The sequence below is a fragment of the Cricetulus griseus genome, unplaced genomic scaffold (assembly GCF_003668045.3).
Source record: "Cricetulus griseus strain 17A/GY unplaced genomic scaffold, alternate assembly CriGri-PICRH-1.0 unplaced_scaffold_2, whole genome shotgun sequence".
NCBI classification, from domain to species: domain Eukaryota; kingdom Metazoa; phylum Chordata; class Mammalia; order Rodentia; family Cricetidae; genus Cricetulus; species Cricetulus griseus.
Genome location: NW_023276919.1, coordinates 2,074,570 through 2,093,164, shown reverse-complemented (window position 1 = coordinate 2,093,164; position 18,595 = coordinate 2,074,570).

The window sequence follows — 18,595 nt, the reverse complement described above, 5'->3', positions numbered from 1 at the left end:
GTGGTTATCTGCTAGCCAAGGATCTGAGTTGTCAGTGGGTTCTGAAATGCTGAGGCACAATGGCAATTTTGTGTCCATCCGCTTGCCCAGGTAAGCCAAGGGCTGTTTCTGGTTCCATTCATAGTCACTGTTTATAGTCATTTGACACCAATGATCTCTGCACCTGATATGCCATGCTGTTCGATGGCATTCTCCCACAGGCCAAGGCCCAGTGGCAGTTCTGTGTCCATCTGACAGCCCAGGTAAGCCAGGTTCTCTTTCCAGTTCCATTTGTTATCACTGCTTACAGTCATCTGATACCATTGATTTTTGCTCTTGATCTGAATTTGGCTACTGGCTCAGAAACGCCAAGACCCAGTGGCAGCTCTGTATTTATCTACCAGCACTGGATCTGACTACTACAACAGGTTCTAAAATACCGAGGCACAGTGGCAGTTCTATTTCCATTATCTGGCCCAGATGGGCCAGGGCATGTTTATGCTTACATTAATTGACACTGCTTAGAGGCATTTGACACCAATTATCTGTGCACCTGATCTGAATTCGACGGCATTCTCTGCCATGGCAAGGCCCATTGACGTTTCTGTGTTCATCTGCCGGACCTGCGAGTCCAGGGGCTCTTCTCAATGTCGTCACAGGTTAGAGTCATCTGACACCAGTGGTCTGTGCACCAGATCCAGGTTTGGCAGCGAGATCCTACACACCAAGGCCCAGTGGAAATTATGTGTCCTTCGCTGGCCCATATGGCCAGGCGAAATTTCTGGTTCCATTTGTCATCACTGCTTAGAGTTATCTGACACTAGTGATCTCTGTGCCAGATCCAAGTTCTGCAATGGCTCCCTCAAGAGGGCCCAATGGCAATCGTGTGTCCATCTGGTTGTCCAGGTAGGCCAAGGCTGTTTCTGATTCCATTTTTTTGTCACTGCTTAGAGTCATCTGACACCAGTGATCTGGCTCTGGATCCGAGTTCGGGGACGAGCTCCTACATGTCGAAGTCCAGTGTTAGTTCTGCATCCATTTGCCTACACAGGGAGTCCAGGGGCTGTTTCTGGTTCCATTCATGGAAACTATTTAGAGTCATCTGACAACAGTTATCTGTGATCTGGATCTGAGTTCTGGGGCAAGCTCCTACATGTTGAGGCCCAGTGGCAGTTCTGCATTAATATTCTGGCCCAGGATTCGAGTTTGTCGGTGGTATATGACATGCCGAGTCCCAGTGGGAATCTATTGTCCATCTGCAGGCCCAAGGAGGTCAGGGGCTGTGTCTGGTACCATTCATTGTCATTGCTTAGAGTCATCTAACACCAGTTATATGTGCACCGGATCCAGGTTTGGCAGTGAGACCCTACACACTGCCCAGTGGCAGTTCTGTATTCATCTCCCAGGCCATGGAGGTCAGGGGCTGTGTCTGCTTCCATTTGTCATCACTTCTTAGAGTCATCTGACACCAGTGATCTTGGCTTTCATCCAAGTTCGGCTTCAGGCTGAGATGTGCCAATGCCCAGTGGCAGTTCTGGGTCCATTTGCAGGCCCATGGAGGTCAGGGGTTGTTTCTGTTTCCACTCATCATGATTGCTTAGAGTCATCTAACACCAATGATCTGTGCACTGGATCCAGTTTTGGCAGCGAGATTCTACACACCTTCACCCATTGGAACTTCATTATTCATTTGCTGGCTCAGGTAGGCCAGGTGATGTTTCTGGTTCCATTTGTCGTCACTGCTTAGAGTCATCTGACAACAATGATCTTTGCTCCTGATCCAAGTTCGATGGAGACCTTGGACACGCTGAGGCTCATTGGCAGTTCGGCATCCATGTCGTGGCCCAGAATCCGAGTTCAGCAGCATTATATGACACAACTAGCGCAGTGGCAGTTCTGTATCAATATGCTTTGGACCAGGATCCAAGTATTACTGCTATATATGAGACACTGTGGCCCACTGGGAGTTCAGTGTCCATCTTCAGGCCCATGGAGGTCAGGAGCTGTTTCTGATTCCATCCATCATTGCGGCGTCCACCCTTGACCAGCAAGAAAGAAGCCACACCGAGGAATCTTCTTCAAACACAGTTTAATCGGGAACCTCTTTGCTTTGTACAATGTATAATGGCGGCGGCGGCGGCGGCCGAGGGAGACGGGGCTTGATATAGTCTACATCTACCAATCACCTAACCCTACGTGGCGCGCCAGGATAGGTTGTCTCCAAGCAGAATTAAGAGGATACATGACCTTTGCCTAATTTGGAGTTGTTTACCACAGAGAGCGCTCGCCGTCGGGCTGGCGGAGGGCAGAAACCGGCGCCATCTTTTGGGTGCGGTTTTCTGCAGCTCCCTACAGTTCCCCCTTTTTGTTTTAATATTATAGGAGTAGCAGTATCTATCTGTTGTCAGATTTCAGTCATCTCTGTCTTAGGTTCAACCCCAGTGTCCCTATCTTACCCGTCAAAGAGTCACTGTGTCGCCCTCACAGGCTCATGTCTTAGGTTGAAGGGAACACATGTATGCTTATTCGCTCAGCAAGAGGGTAGGTGCCCGTCATTGAGCATGACTGATTCAGATACGCATTACTCACTCAGCAAGGGCGAGACAGACATCTATTTGTCTGTCAGCATGGATAACCATGCTTGAGGGGACTGTCCTGCTTCCACAGCAGCAAAGGCCTGTACCAACATAGCAGCTTGGGATTTTTGCGACTTCCTGATCCTGCATAGGCACCACAAGCAAACAAAAATGGCTAACAGCATCATGGAAAACATAACCCCTATTCCAGCCCATTCCTTAACTAAACTAAAGGCTTGTGCAATCATGGTATTACTTGTCTGCTGTGTGACCCTCATCCTGCAGATACACCATAACACTATGAAACTAACTAGGATAAGCATTCCTCCCAGGGCACCCATTCCTGCCCACTCTTTCAGATGATTCATGGCTTGAGTGATCCACGCAGACAGTCCTTCCGCAACCGAGATGTCGACCCTGGTGGAATTCACATGCACTATGGAGAGTCTCAGCTCCTGCATCAGCTTGTCAAAATCCCCAGACCAGTTGCCTAGAAGATACTATGAAGGTTGTTTAGACATGTTTGCTGCTAAGGAATAATTCTGATAGGAAACAGCTGTTATACACAAACCAGGCATTCTCCATTCACATCCCAACTGTGCCAGTTACCATAAAGTATCCAATTGTTCCTGCAATAGATCAATGTGTTGATTCAAAACCATAATGCCACCTTTCAATTGAGCATTAAGGGTAGATTGGATATCCAATGCAATCTCCATATGCTAAGTGCAGCAATTTCAACTCCTTACTAGTTAAGAGAATATCATCCATATAGTGGACACATCTCACAGCAGGGTATTTCTCTCTAATAGGAGCAATAGCATGACACACAAAAAGCTGACACATAGTGGGGCTATTGACCATACCCTGGGGTAAAACCACCCACTCATATAATGGTATGGAGAATAGAAGGTAAAGTAAAAGCAAACCTAACACTATCCTGCACACATCACAAATCAGGTTCTTCATGATTGGGTAGGGCTGACAGCAATGGTAAACCACGCTGCACAGGCCCCATGACTTGCATCTATTTATTTCCTTCAGCTGTTCTACCACCTCCTGCCCCTCTTCTACAGCCTTGCGGCATCTTTGATCCTCTAGACAGCTGCGAACCATTTTCCAAATAGGCCTCGTCCCTGGCTTCAGCGTTCCCTGTGCCCAGACAAAATCTAGATCTTTTCCAAGCTTATCCCAACTATCCACAGTGAGATTGCCCGAGGCTGTGATGTTAAAAAGCAGCCAATTCACCACTATAATAGCGGGGTCCATTAACTTACTCTCACTCTGCAAATTAAAGCAGAAGTGAGGTTTTTTACTTTCGGTTCGCTTTTGTCCCGAACAGTGTTGCTACTTTCCGGAGACTTTACTGCCTCTTTCCCGAGGGCTTTGTTGCTCCTTTACCGGAGACTTTATCGCCTCTTTCCCGAGGGCTTTGGTGCTCCTTTACCGGAGACTTTATCGCCTCTTTCCCGAGGACCTTGGTGCTCCTTTACCGGAGACCTATCTCCGCATTCACCGCGGATTTTACAGTTCCACTTACCTTGGGAACTTACCCCCGACTGTGAGAAGTTCTGATTCCCCGTACGTACGGGCCACCACTTGTGGCGTCCACCCTTGACCAGCAAGAAAGACGCCACACCGAGGAATCTTCTTCAAACACAGTTTAATCGGGAACCTCTTTGCTTTGTACAATGTATAATGGCGGCGGCGGCCCGGGCCGAGGGAGACGGGGCTTGATATAGTCTACATCTACCAATCACCTAACCCTACGTGGCATGCCAGGATAGGTTGTCTCCAAGCAGAATTAAGAGGATACATGACCTTTGCCTAATTTGGAGTTGTTTACCACAGAGAGCGCTCACCGTCGGGCTGGCGGAGGGCAGAAACCGGCGCCATCTTTTGGGTGCGGTTTTCTGCAGCTCCCTACACATCATCATTGCTTTGAGTCATCTAACACCAGTGATCTGTTCACAGGATCCAGGTTTGGCAGTGAGATCCTACACACTGAGGCCAAGTGGCAGTAATGTGTTCATCTGCCAGCCCATGGAGGTCAGGGGCTGATTCTGGTTCCATTCACCATCACTGCTTAGAGTCATCTGACACCAGTTATCTTTGCTCCTTATCCGAGTTCAGCTGTGGGCTCAGATATGCCAATGCCCAGTTGCAGGTCTGAATCCATATGGTGGCCCAGGATCTGAGTTCGTCAGCAGCATCCCAAATGCGAAGGCCCAATGGCAGTTCTGGGTCGATCTTCAGGTCCATGGAGGTCAGGGGCTGTTTCTGTTTCCATTCATCATCATTGCTTAGAGTCATCGAACACCAATGATCTGTACACTGGATCCAGTTTTGGCAGCGAGACATACACAGCAAAGCCCAGTGCCAGATGTGTTTTCCTTTGCTGGCCCACGTGGCTGGGATATGTTTCTGGTTCCATTCTTCATCACTGCTTATAGTCATCTAACACCAGTGATCTTTGCTCCTGATCCAAGTTCGGTGAAGGCCTTGGACTCGCCTAGGCCTATTTGCAGTTCTGCATATATATACTGGCCCAGGATCCGAGTTTGGCTTTGTTATATGACATGCCGAGGCCCAGTGGCAATTCTGTGTCGAGCCGCCAGCCTAGTTAAGCAAGGTTCTGTTTTCCTTTCCATTCATCGTCACTGCTTAGAGTCATCTGATACCAGTGATCTGTGTTCCTGATACGAGTTCAATGGCTTTCTAAGACAGGACAAGGCCAAATTGCAGTTCTGTGTCCATCTGCCAGCCCAGGATCCGAGTTCAGCAAGAGGCTCCGAAATGCCCATCGGCTGGCCAAGGTAAGTCAGGTTCTGTTTCTGTTTCCATTCGCCGTCACTGCTTAGAGTCATTTGACACCAGTCATCTTTGCTCATGATCCATGTTGGTGGCCGGCTCAGAAATGCTGATTCCCTGAGGCAATTCTGAATTAATATGCTGGCCTAGGATCCGAGTTCGGCAGTGGTATATGACCCTCTGAGTCCCAGTTTCTGTTCTGTATCCATCCTCCGGGTCAGGTAAGCCAGGTTCTGTTTCCAGTTCCATTTGTCTTCACTGCTTAGAGTCATCTGACACCAATGATCTGTGCTCTGGATCCGAGTTCTGGGGTGAGCATAGTCCAAGTTGCAGTTATTGTTTCATCTGCAGGCTTACGATCCAAGTTCTGCCTAGGGCTCCCATGCGACAAAAACCTAGTGGCAGTTCTGTGTCCATCTGCTGGTCCATGGAGGCCAGGGTCTGTTTCTGATCAATTTGTTGTCATTGCGTAGAGTCATCTAACAACAATGATATATGCACCAGATCCAGGTTTGAAAGCGAGCTCTTACACACTGAGGCACAGTGCAGTTCTTCGTCCATCTGTAGGCCCATGAGGTCAGGGGCCAATTCTGCTTCCATTCATTGTCACTGCTTAGAGTCATCTGACACCAGTTATGTGTGTGACTGATCCGAAGTCAACAGTGTTCTCTGACACACCAAGGACCAGTGACAATTCTGTGTCCATGTGCCAGCCCAGGATCCGAGTTCAGCATCGGGCTCCGGGATGCTAAGGCTCCCTGGCAGTTCTGTGTCCATCTGTCAGACCAGGGAGTCCAGGGTCAGTTTCTGCTTCCATTTGTTGTCACTGCTTACAGTCATCTGACACCAGTGATCTGTACACTGTATCCCAGTATGTCAATCTCTGACAGGCAGAGACCCAGTGGCAGCTCTGTGTTGATCTTCCAGCCCAGGATCTGATTTTGACAAAGGGTTCTGAAATACCGAGGCACAGTGGCAGTTCTATGTATATATGCTGGCCCAGGTAATCCTGGGGCTGTTTCTGGTTCCATTCACCGTCACTGCTAAAAGTCATCTGGCACCAGTGATCTATGCGCTTGATCCTATTTCGATGGTGATCTCCCACATGCCAAGGCCCAGTGGCAGTTCTGTGTCCATCTGCTGTCTCCAGTTATCCAGGTTCTTTTTGCAGTTCCATTCGTCGTGACTGATTAGAGTCATCTGACAACAGTGATCTGTGCTCTTGATCCGAATTCCAGGGCGAGCTCCTACACACAGAATCCCAACGGCTGTTATGGTTTCAACTGAGGTCCCACGATCCGAGTTCTGCAGTGGTCGTTGACATGCCAAGATCCAGTGGCAGTTCTGCATCCATCTGCCATCCCCTGATCTGAGTTCTGCATTGGGCTCCTACATGCCAAAGCCCAGTGGCAATTCTGCCTCCACATGCTGGCCCAGGATCCATGTTCGACGGCAGTACATGACACGCCAATGTGCAGTGGCAGTTCTGTGTCCATCTGCAGGGCCATGGAGGTCAGCAGCTGTTTCTGGTTCCATTTGTCATCACTGCTTAGAGTCATCAGACACCAGTGATCTGTGCTATGGATCCAAGTTCGGCAGCAGGCTCCAACAATCTGAGGCCAAGTGGTAGTTTTGCCTCCATCTGCCAGCCCAGGATCAGAGTTTGTCAGTGAGCTTCAAAACAAAGAGTCCCAGTGGCAGTTCTATGTCCATCTGCTGGCCCAGGTAGACCAGAGGCTGTTTCTAGTTTCATTCATAATCACTGATTAGAGTCATATGACACCAGTGATCATAGTGCCTGATCCCAGTTCGGCAGCAGGCTCTGATACACTGAGGCCCAGGGGTAGATCCACTTCCAAAAGCTGGAGGCGGTATACGACATATAGAGGCACAGTGGCAGTTCTGCATCCATCTGCCATCCCAGATTCCGAATTATGTGGTGGACTCCGACACACCAAAGCATCGTTGCATTTCTCCTTCAATCTGCCAGCCCAGGATCCAAGTTTGGTCCCAGGATCAGACACACCAAGAAGCCCAGTGGTAGTTCTGCATCCATCTGCCTTTCCTGGCCCCAGTTCTGGGATGGGCTCTGACACACCAAAGCCCAGTTGCATTTCTGTCTCAATCTGCTGGCCCAACATGAAAGTTCATAGGAGTTTCCGACACGTCGAGGCCCAGTGGCAATTCTGCATCTATCTGCCTTCTCTGGATCTGAGTTCTGGGTTGGGCTCTGGCACGCCAAAACAAGTGGCAGTTATGCCTCCATCTGCCCATCCAGGATCTGATTTCTGTGTCGGGATCCGACAAGCCAAGGTCCAGTGGCAATTCTGTGTCCATCAATTGACCCAGGTAGGCCAGGGGATGTTTCTGGTTCCATTTGTTGTCACTGCTTAGAGTCATGTGATACCAGTGAGCTTTGCTCCTGATCCGAGTTTGGTGGCAGGCTCTGACGCGTCAAGGCCCAGTGTCAATTCTGCATCCATATGCTCTCCCAGGATCCCAGTTAGGAGGCGGGCTGTGACATGCTGAGTCCCAGTTGCAGTTCTGCCTACATCTGCCAGCCCTGGATCTGAGTTCGGAGGCAGACTCTGACAAGGCCTGACTCCGTTTCAGTTCAGTTTCCATCCTCCGTCCTAGGATCCTCTTTCGGTGGCAGGATCACGTGGGTGATGGGGGAACCATTGGAATGTCACCCGTCCCTCTGCCACTGCTCCTGTCCCGTCTCTTGGCCCTTGCTCTCTGTCTATGTCACTTCAACCTGGTGAGCCACTACAAATTTCCCTGCTTTGCACTGGGCCTGCATGCTAGCTGAGAATCTCTCTCTGTCTCTATGTCTTTCTCTCTCACCATCACTTTCCACTTCCTGTCATTTATCTGCTCTATGCTATTCCTCTGACCCTCTTCGTCTTTTGTCCTGTCTCCCCAACTCACCCTCTCCCCCCTGTGTGAAATTCTCCGTTCATGAAATTTCTAAGGTAAGTGTTACATTGCTAAGTGTTCAGTGTCCATTTCGTACTTTCCCCTTCAATGTAAAAAAAAAAACAGAACAACACTTTGCTGAGAAAGCCAGGGAGGGTCTCTCTCTTTGACCTCTCTCCATGCCCATGCTTGGGTGAGTGGGAAACTGCAGAGTTCATTTTCTCGGACTGACCAAACAGAGAGACACCCCTTCACGTTGGTGTGTATTCCAAGGATGACTTCGAACACCACATTCACTGAATCATTTGTGTTTTCACCATTATCCCTTCAGCAGCTTCTTTCCTCCTCTTTTAGGAATTCTGCCTTGACTTGAATGCTCAGGCATTTTGTTCTGCCCTTGCCCATGAGTTCAAGCTGATTCTGAGTTCTGAGATTGGGAGTACCAAGCCATCTTCGGGCTTGCCCATGGGAAATGCATCTTATTATTAAGGGATACTTTCTGTTACTGCTACCATGTAAAAACTGATCAAATGCTTTTATGGAGGAATGTCATATTCCCCAAGTTGTGCATCAATGGACCAAGAAAATCACAAGACACACATTACTGAACCAAATTTGTGTTTTACATGGTAGCTTTCACAGAAAGTTTAAATTCCATATCTTAGATTATATTGAAGGATCATAGGACTGCAAGTACTTGGGTGCACCAAATTACGTCAGCAGCAGGACAGAGTTCATGAGGCAGAGAGAGAATCATCCATATTCACTTATCTCAGCCTACACTAAGCCTTGGCATGTCTGTGTGTCTCTCTGCTGTTTGTCTGACATTTCATATCTAACTCTCTACCACTCCCTGTGGCTGTCTCTGTGTATCTCTGTCTCTCACTGTCTCTGTCTCTCTGTATATGTCCCTTCACACTGATGGGCCTCTAGATTTCTACCTGCTTCACACTGGCCCTGCTTGCTTCCTGATCCTCCTCTGTCTCTCTCTCTCCCTCCCTCCCTCTCTCTCTCTCCCAGCTCTCAGTCTCTCTCTGGCCTTCTATCTTTACCTCTGAAACCTGGATGAATACCAGAAGCTCTATACTTGCTGAGGATGGTTCTCTACCAAATCTGATCCTTTTGTCTATCTGTCTGTATGTGTCTTTTTCACAGTGTGTGTGTGTGTGTGTGTGTGTGTGTGTGTGTGTATTTCTCTCCATCAGAGTACTGTGGAGGATTTTAAACCAGTCTAAAATGGGAATCTTAAAGGGCTTTTTTTATTGTCCTATAGATACCATTCTTTTTCAAACATGTGAGAGCTTTCTGCCAAGTAGCTTCTATCAAAAAAGGCAGTTGATGTGTCTACTATTTATGTTTTTGCCAAAACCTAAGTATTTCCCTAAGGTCCTGCTAGCTGAATGAGACCCATGAAAAAAGGTCGAAAGATTCACTCCAGATAAAAAGTTTTCAGTCCCCAAATGATTCCAGATTCCTTTCCTCTTCATCTTGTACCATTCCCTGGGAAATCCATTCCCTCATCTGACCATGCAACCCACTGTCACCAGGACTTCAGAAACATTATTTTTCTAAAGTAAATCTCATCTCCTACACTGCTGGCATCTACCGAGGCTTAGTTACCAAGTTACCTAAGTTACCAAGTCTAAGAAACCAAGTTTCCGTAATCAGTGAAGTTGGGAATGAAAGTTCGTGGCATCAGGCTACCTGCCTATGACACCTGGAAAGGTGCACTCATTCACCCAGCAGTTGTTCAGTCCAGGGTCCCATGGCTTCTAAGTCTACAGGCATGGTTTTAGGACCCTTTTAAAAGACAGGTCCCTACCACTGCTGATGTCTTATTCTGTCAACTTCCTATTCCTCTCTGCTATCTGCTATCTGGTATCTTCCTATGATCCTCTTCATCTCTTCTGTCTCCACACTCAGCCTCTCCAACCATGTGAGAAAATTTCTAGTTCATGGACATTCTAAGATTCGTGTTTCATTGGTCAAGTTTCCATCTCCATAGCAAGCTTTACATTTGCAGATAAACAAATGACCCACTTTCGAGCTGTTGAAAGCCATGGAGGCTCTCTCTTGGTGAACACTCTCCATAGCCAGGGATGGTTGAGTGGGGGCATCACAGACATCTTGTTCTGAGACTGACTAAACAGTAAAACACCCCATTAGGTCGGTGTGCTTCCCAAGGATGAGTTCCTCCCCATGATCGCTGAATTACCTGTCGGTTTCAGATTTACGCGTTTGGGAGTTTCTTCCCTCCACTATTCATATAACTGTGTTGTCTCTACTTTTCGGGCAATTTTTGTTCCACAATTTTCCATGAGTTATGGCTGACACCGTCTTATGAGACAATGCATATTGAGCCTCCTTCGGCCACCTCCATTGGAATTACATCTTATTTTTAAGGGAATATAGTGGTTACTGTTATCGTGGTATAACTGTTCATTGCCTTTTTCATGGTGGGATGTCAAATACACTAAGAAGTACATCAATGTAGTAAGAAAATTAAAAGAATCACATTACTGTAAAAAAGTGATTGTTCCATGGTTAGCTTCTTCCAGGAAGGTTTAAATTTCATATCCTAGATTAGATTGAAAGATCATTATACTGTAGATACTTGGGTTCATGAGATGATGTCAGGAGCAGGACAGAGTTCATTAGGGAAAGACAGCATCCTCCATGAGTATGTTGGGAGCCTGCATCTGGAAGTGATATCCACTTATCCTAAACTACACTAAGACTTGGATTGTCTGTGTGTCTGTTTGTGTGTCTGTCTGTCCTTCCATTCTCTAACTCTCTCTAACACTCACAATATCTGGCTCTGCGTATCTCTGTCTCTCACTGTTATGTCTCTCTCTATATGTCTCTACACCCTAGATCGGAGTCTATAATTCTTTCTTCTTGCAGTATGCCTGCATTGTACAGTATTGCAAAGTCCCCCTCCCCTCTCTCTCTCTTCCTCTCTCTTTGGTCCTTAGTATTTGGCTCTGTTCCATGGTTGTATACTTGTGGCTGTATATCTTCTGGTGTGGTATCCACAAAAGCTGAACATTTACCTGTATGTTTCTCTCTCTCTCTCTCTCTCTCTCTCTCTCTCTCTCTCTCTCTGTGTGTGTGTGTGTGTGTGTGTGTCCCTCTCTCTGTCTCTCTCCCTTTATCTCTCAGTGTGTGTGTTTGTGTGTGTGTGTGTGTGTGTGTGTGTGTGTGTGTGTGTGTGTGTGTGTGTGTGTGACTCACTGTTCTTGCATTGAAGAACATGGCAAACCTGTGTACATTGCAAAATTAAGGTTCTTTTTTTTAACATCCGAAAGATACCCTTCTGATTCCAAAATGAGAATTCATTCAGCCAAGTCGCTTCTGTCATAAAGAGGCAGCTGATGTGTGTCCAATTTATGTTATTGGGAAATCCAAAATATTCATGTAAGTTCCAGGGAGCTGAATTGGACACATGCAAACAGGTCCAAATACATGCAACAGAGATAAATAGTATTCAGCCTCTCAATGTTCCCAGTAACCTCTCTTCCTCGTCTGGTACTTCCCTGAAAAACCCGCCCTCATCTGACCATGCAACCCTCTGTCACCAGGACATAAGAAACATTTTGTTTTCTGAACTTAACATCATCTCCCACACTGTTGACATCCCAAGACAGTGCCACACATTCTGGAAATTCTTGGAGCAACCAGGTACTCCAGGATGTGGTATTATTCTCAGGGCCCCCTAAGTTGGTCAATGCTCTTTCTTCAAAAAGAAGCAGTCTTGAGAACTCAACATTGTTACTCCCAATGTTGCCAAGGTGAAGACCCAAAATTTCCATAATAAATGGAGGTGGGACTGAAGGTCTTGGCATCTGTCCTGCCCATGAAACCCGTAAGTGTGCACTCACATAGCCAGTACACTGTTCAGTCCAGGGTTTCATGGGTACTAAGTCTGCAGGCAGGGTTATAGGACCCTTTAAAAGACAGATGCCTACCCACAACTAATATATTGTTCTCTCTGTCACCTTCTAAGACCTCTCTGCATATCTCATCTTTGGTATCTTCCGATGAACCTCTTCATATCTTCTCTTGTCTCCCCAACTCACCCTCTCCAACCATGTCAGAAAATCTAAAGTTCATGGATATCATAAGATTCCTGTTCCATTGGTTCCATCTCCAGAGTGAGCTTTCCCCTTCCATGTAAACAAATGACCAACTCTGGACCTGTGAAAGCCATGGAGGCTCTCTCTCTCTGTGATCTCCCTCCATACCAATTCTCGGTTGATCTGTACATGACAGAGATATTTTCTGGAGCTGAACAAATGCTGAAATACCCCAAGAGTTCAGTGTGTTTTCCAAGGAAGTGGTCCACCAGCACAATCGCTGAATCACGTGTGGGTGTCAGAATTACTACTTTCGAAGTTTCTTCCCTCCACTGTTGTGACATCTGTTTCATCTCAACAGTTCGGGCATTTTTTTGTTCCACAATGGTCGATGAGTTAAGGCTGACTCTGTCTTCTGAGATGTTGGGTACCGAGCCTCCTTCATCCACCCCCAGTGGAAGGGCATTTTATGTTTAAGGGAATCTAGCTGCTACTGTTACTGTGGAAAAGCTTTTCAATGACAATTTGGGGAGCATTATCAAATACTCTAAGAAGTACAAAAATGGACTAAGAGAACAAAAGGAAACACATTACTGTGAAAAAGGTGAGTTTTCCATGGTGAGCTTCTTCAGGAAGGTTTAAATTCCATTACGTAGATTAGCTTGAAAGATCATGTGACTGCATCTACTTGGGAGCAAGAAATGATGTCAACAGCAGGAATGAGTTCATTAGGCAGCGACAGGTTCTTCCATCAGTATGTTGGTAGCCAGCCTCTGGATGTATAATGCACTTATCCAAGCCTACATTAAGCCATGGACTGTCTGTGTGTCGTCTGTCATTTCATTCTCTAACTCTCTCTCTAGAATTCACTGTCATTTTCTCTGTCTCTTTTTCTGTCTTTGTGTATCTCTGTCTCTCACTGTCTGTATCTCTCTGTATATGTCTCTACACCCTAGGTGGAAGTCTATAATTCTAAATGCTTTCAAATGTGTTTGCCTGCTACCCTAATCCAAAGTCTCTCTATCTCTGTCTAGTCCTCTGTTTTTGGCTCAGCACCCTGGGTGAATACCTGAAGCTGTACTTGTTAAGGACTGGTCTCCACCTAAACTGAACTTTTTTATCTGTCTGCTAGTATGTATTCCTCTCTCTCTCTCTCTCTCTCTCTCTCTCTCTCTCTCTCTCTCTCTCTGTGTGTGTGTGTGTTTGTGTGTGTTTGTGTTTGTGTGTGTGTGTGTGTGTGTGTGTGTGTGTGTGTGTGTGTGTCTATCTGTCTCTCTGGCTGAGTACTGACAAGCATGGTAAACCTCCCTACATTTACAAAACAAGGTCCAGGCTGCTGAATGGGACCCATGCAAACAGGTCCTAAGATGCACTCCAGTAAAATAGTATTCAGCCTTTCTATGATCCCAGATTCTTGTCTTCATCATCTGGGATATCTCTTTCGGGAATCACACCGTCATCTGTCCTTTCACTGCTCTGATACCAGGACTTCAGAAACACTTTTGTTTCTAAACTTCACTTCATCTCCTACACTGCTGACATCTGTTTAGGTCTTGGAGAACCGAGTGGTTGCTACCTGTCCAAGAATGGCACAAACAGATATTCCAGGATTTAGTGCTACTGCAACATTCTCAGGTCTCCAATGATTGTCATTGCCCTACTTCAGCAGAATGTAATCTTGGGAACTAGTTATCCATATTGCCTAAATTGCCATTTCAACAACCCCAACATTCAGTATTCAGGGAAAGTAGGAATGAAAGGTGCAGGCATCAGGGTGGCCTGTCCATGGCACCTGGCTTGATGCACTCACTCAGGCAGTTCTCTCTCAATCCAGGCTTCTATGGTTACTAATTCTGCAAGCACTGTGGATTTGGAAGCTTCTAGTAACCCAACAGTTATAAATACCAAACATAGGCATCTTGTCAACTTCAGAGAGCTCTCAGTTCCATTTTGTGGAACTAGAGCCATTTTTTTATTAACCATCTTTTCTGATGTCCCTTAACCACCATGCTAGTACTATGAGGCAACTATTTCTCTCTTTGTCCTCCTCTCCCTCTCTGGCCGTCGGGTGCTTCATTCCTCCCCTTCTGTCCTTATCCATTACTCACATATCTCTAGCCCTCCGCCCAGGTGAGGGCCTATTCAGATGCTTAGGCCCATACAGATACAAATAATAGGCATATTGCCCTCAGGCCTGGTAAATAGTAACATCTTTGTGTTAATTAACAATACAATGGTGACTCGGAATTTCCTGGCGCCATCACTGTTTATTTCAGCCAAGGTCTGAACCCAGAATATTCAATAACAGGGATATTCGGTCCCTCACAAAAGGACCCTGTTAAAAGACAGATCCTGATCCACTTAGGCTCTCTCTCTCTCTCTCTCTCTCTCTCTCTCTCTCTCTCTCTCTCTCTCTCTCTCTGTCTATTTCTCTCTCCCAGTCTCTCAAACTCTCTGGTTTTCTGTCTTTGCCTCTCCAACCTGTATGAATAGCAGCAGCACTAGACTTGCCAAGTTCTGTTTCTAGTTCCATTTGTCATCTCTGCTTACAGTCATCTGACAAAATTGATCTTTGCTCCTGTTGCGGTTCTAATGGGGCCTCAAAAATACCAAGGTGTAGTGGCCGCTCTATGTCATCTGTCAGCACAGGATCTGAGTTCGGCTACGGGTTCTAAGATACCGAGGCCCAAGGGTAGTTCTGTGTCCATCCGATGGTACATGTGTGCCAGGGGATATTTCTGGTTACATTTATCGTCACTGTTTAGAGTCATTTGACACCAGTCATCTGTGTACCTGATATGAGTTCCACGGCATTCTCTGACACGCCAAGGCCCAGTGGAAATTCTGTATCCATCTGCCATCCCAAGAACCAAATCCAGCAACAGGCTACGAAAGCCAAGGCCCATTGGCATTTTTGGGTCCATCTGCTGGACCCGGGAGTCCATGGGCTTTTTCTGCTTCCCGTTGTCATCACTGGTTAGAGTCATCTGACAACAGTTATCTGTGAACCGGATCCAGGTTTGGCAGTTCGATCCTACCCATCATGGCCTAGTGGCAATTCTGTGTCCTTCGCTGGCCCAGGTGGCCAGGCGATGTTTCTGGTTCCATTCGTTGTCACTGCTTAGTGTCATCTGACAACAGTGATCTCGGTTCCTGATCCAAATTTTGTGATGGCTCCCTCATGGCGAGGCCCAATGGCAGTTCTGTGTCCTCTGCCGGCCCAGGTAAGCCAGGTTCGGTTTCCAGTTCCATTCATTGTCTCTCTTAGAGTCATCTCACACCAGTGATCTGTGCACATGATCCGAGTTCGACAGCATTCTACATTCTACGACACGCCAGGACCCAGTGGCAGTTCTGTGTCCATCTGCCAGCCCAACATCCATGTTCAGCAACAGGGTCTGAAACGCCATATCCTGGTGGCAGTTCTGCGTCCATCTGCCGGACCAGGTAATTCAGGTGCTGTTTCTGCTGCCATTTGTCCTCACTGCTTAGAGTCATCTGACACCAGTGATCTATGCACTCAATCCGAGTTCGGCAATGAGCTCCGACATGCAAAGGCCCAGTGGCAGCTCTGTGGTTATCTGCCTGATGAACATCTGAATTTGCAAAGGTTCTGAATTGCCCAGGCAGAGTTCTGTGTCCATCCGCTGGCCCAGTTAGGCCAGGGGCTGTTTCTGCTTCCATTTGTTTTCACTGATTAGAGTCATCTGACACGAGTGATCTGTGCTCTGGATACAAATTTGAGGGTGAGCTCCGACACGTCGAAGTCCAGTGGCAGTTTTGCCTCCATCTTTCTTCACGGGAAGTCTAGGGGCTGTTTCTGTTCCCATTCGTCGTCACTAGAGTCATCTGACAACAGTTTCTGTGCTCTGGAACCGAGTTCTGGGGTGAGCTCCTACATGTCAAGAGGCCCAGTGGCTGTTCTGCATCCATCAGAGGCCCAGGATCCGAGTTTGAAGGGGGGATATTTACGCTGAGGCCCAGGATGATTCCAGTGTCCATCTGGAGGCCCATGGAGGTCAGGGGCTGTTTCTGGTTTCATTCAACACCATTGCTAAAAGTCATATAACACCAGTGATCTGTTCATGGGGTCAGGTTTGCCAGCGAGGTCCTACCCACCGAAGCCCAGTGGCAGTTTTGTGTTCATCTGCCAGCCCATGATGGTCTGGGGCTGTTTCTGCTTCCATTCACTGTCACTTCTTTGAGTCATCTGACACCAGTGATCTTTGCTCCTTATCTGAGTTCAGCTTCGGGCTGGGAATCACCGAAGCCCAGTGGCAGTTTGGATTCCATATGGTGACCCAGGATGCTATTTTGTCAGCAGCCTCTAAATTTTGAGGTCCAGTGACAATTATGGGTCCATCTGCAGTCCCATCGAGGTCAGAGGCTGTTTCTGTTTCCATTCATCTTCATTGCTTAGAGTCCTCTAACAACAATGATCTGTGCCCTCAAACCAATTATAGCAGCGAGATCCTACACACCAATGCCCAGTGGCAGTTCTTGGTTCATCTGCTGGCCCAGGTGGGTCAGGGGATGTTTCTGGTTACATTCATCGTCACTGATTAGAGTCATCTGACACCAGTGATCTGTGCTCATGATCCCACATCGATGACCAAATAGTGAAACACACAAAGAGGACAGAGTGTTTCCCAATCATGCAGTCCATCACCACATTCGCTGAATCACCTGTGGCTTTCAGACTTACAACTTTGGGAGTTCCTTCCCTCCACTTTTCAGACCCCTGTGTCATCTCAACAGTTCGGGCATTTTTTTTCCACAATTGTCGATGAGTTAAGGCTTACTCCGTCTTCTGAGATGTTGGGTACTGAGCTTCCTTCAGCCACCCCCATTGGAAGTGCATCTTATGTTTAAGGGACTGCACTCACTCAGGCAGTACTCTGTTCAGTCCGGCTTTCAGGGTTGCTAAGTCTGCAGGCTGCCTTAAAAGACCCCGTTAAAACACGGATCCTGACCCACTTATGCTCTCTTACTCTCTCTCCTTCTCTCTCTGGCCCTCTCCCCTTAGATTTCCTATCTGCTATCTGCTCTTTGCTATCTTTGCTATTTTTCTGAACCTCTTCTTCTCTCTCCTTTCTTACCAACCTTCCCTCTCCCACCATGTCTGAAATCTTTCGTTCATGGAATTTCATAGGTACAGTTTCCATTGCTTGGTGTTCAGTTTCAGTTTCGTTCTTTCCCCTTCAATGTACACAAAAGACAAATAATATTACTGAGAATGCCATTGAGGGTCTTGCTCTGTGACCTCTCACTATGCCCATGTTTTTATGAGTGGGAATCCGCATGGATCATTCTCTTGGACTTACCAAACTGTGAGACACCACTTCAGGTTGGTGGTAAGTCCAAGGATGAGGTCCAACACCACATTAGCTGAATCATTTGTGTTTTCAGGATTATGCCTTCGGCAGTTTCCTCCCTCCAAAAATAGGTATTCTGTGTCGACTTGAATGTTCAGGCATATTGTTCTGCCTTTGCCCATGAGTTCAACCTGACTCTGAGTTTGTGGATTGGGTGCACCAAGCCTTCTTCGACCTAGCCCTTGGGAAATACTTCTTATGATAGAGGCATCCTTCCGTTTACTGTTACCTTGGATAAACTGTTCAAATGCTTTTAAGGAGGAATGTCATATTCCCCAGGTTGTGCATTAATGGACTAAGAAAATAAAATGACACACATTACTGAACGAAATTTGTGTTTTGCATGGTAGCTTCTACCAGGAAGGTTTAAATTCCATATCTTAGATTAGATTGAAGGATTATTGAACTGAGGTTCTTGGGTGCAACACATGATGTCAGAAGCAAAGCAGAGTACATGAAGCAGAGACAGCATACTCCTTGAGTATGAGAGGAACCACCTGTGGAACTGCCAGCCAAGGATGCGAGTTCAGCACCAAGCTACGAAATGTCAAGGCCTATTGGCATTTCTGTGTCAATCTGCCGGACCCTGGAATCAGAGGCTGTTTCTGCTTCCTGTTGTCATCACTGGTTAGTCATCTCACAACAGTGATCTATGCACCAGAATCCAGGTTTGGCAATGATATCCTACACAGCAAGGTCCAGTGGCAATTCTGTGTACTTTGCTGGCCTAGGTGGACAAGCGATGTTTCTGGTTCCATTCATTGTCACTGCTTAGAGTCATCTGACACCAGTGATCTGTGTGCCAGATTCAAGTTCTGCGATGGTTCCTTCGTGCCGAGGCCCAGTTGCAGTTATGTGT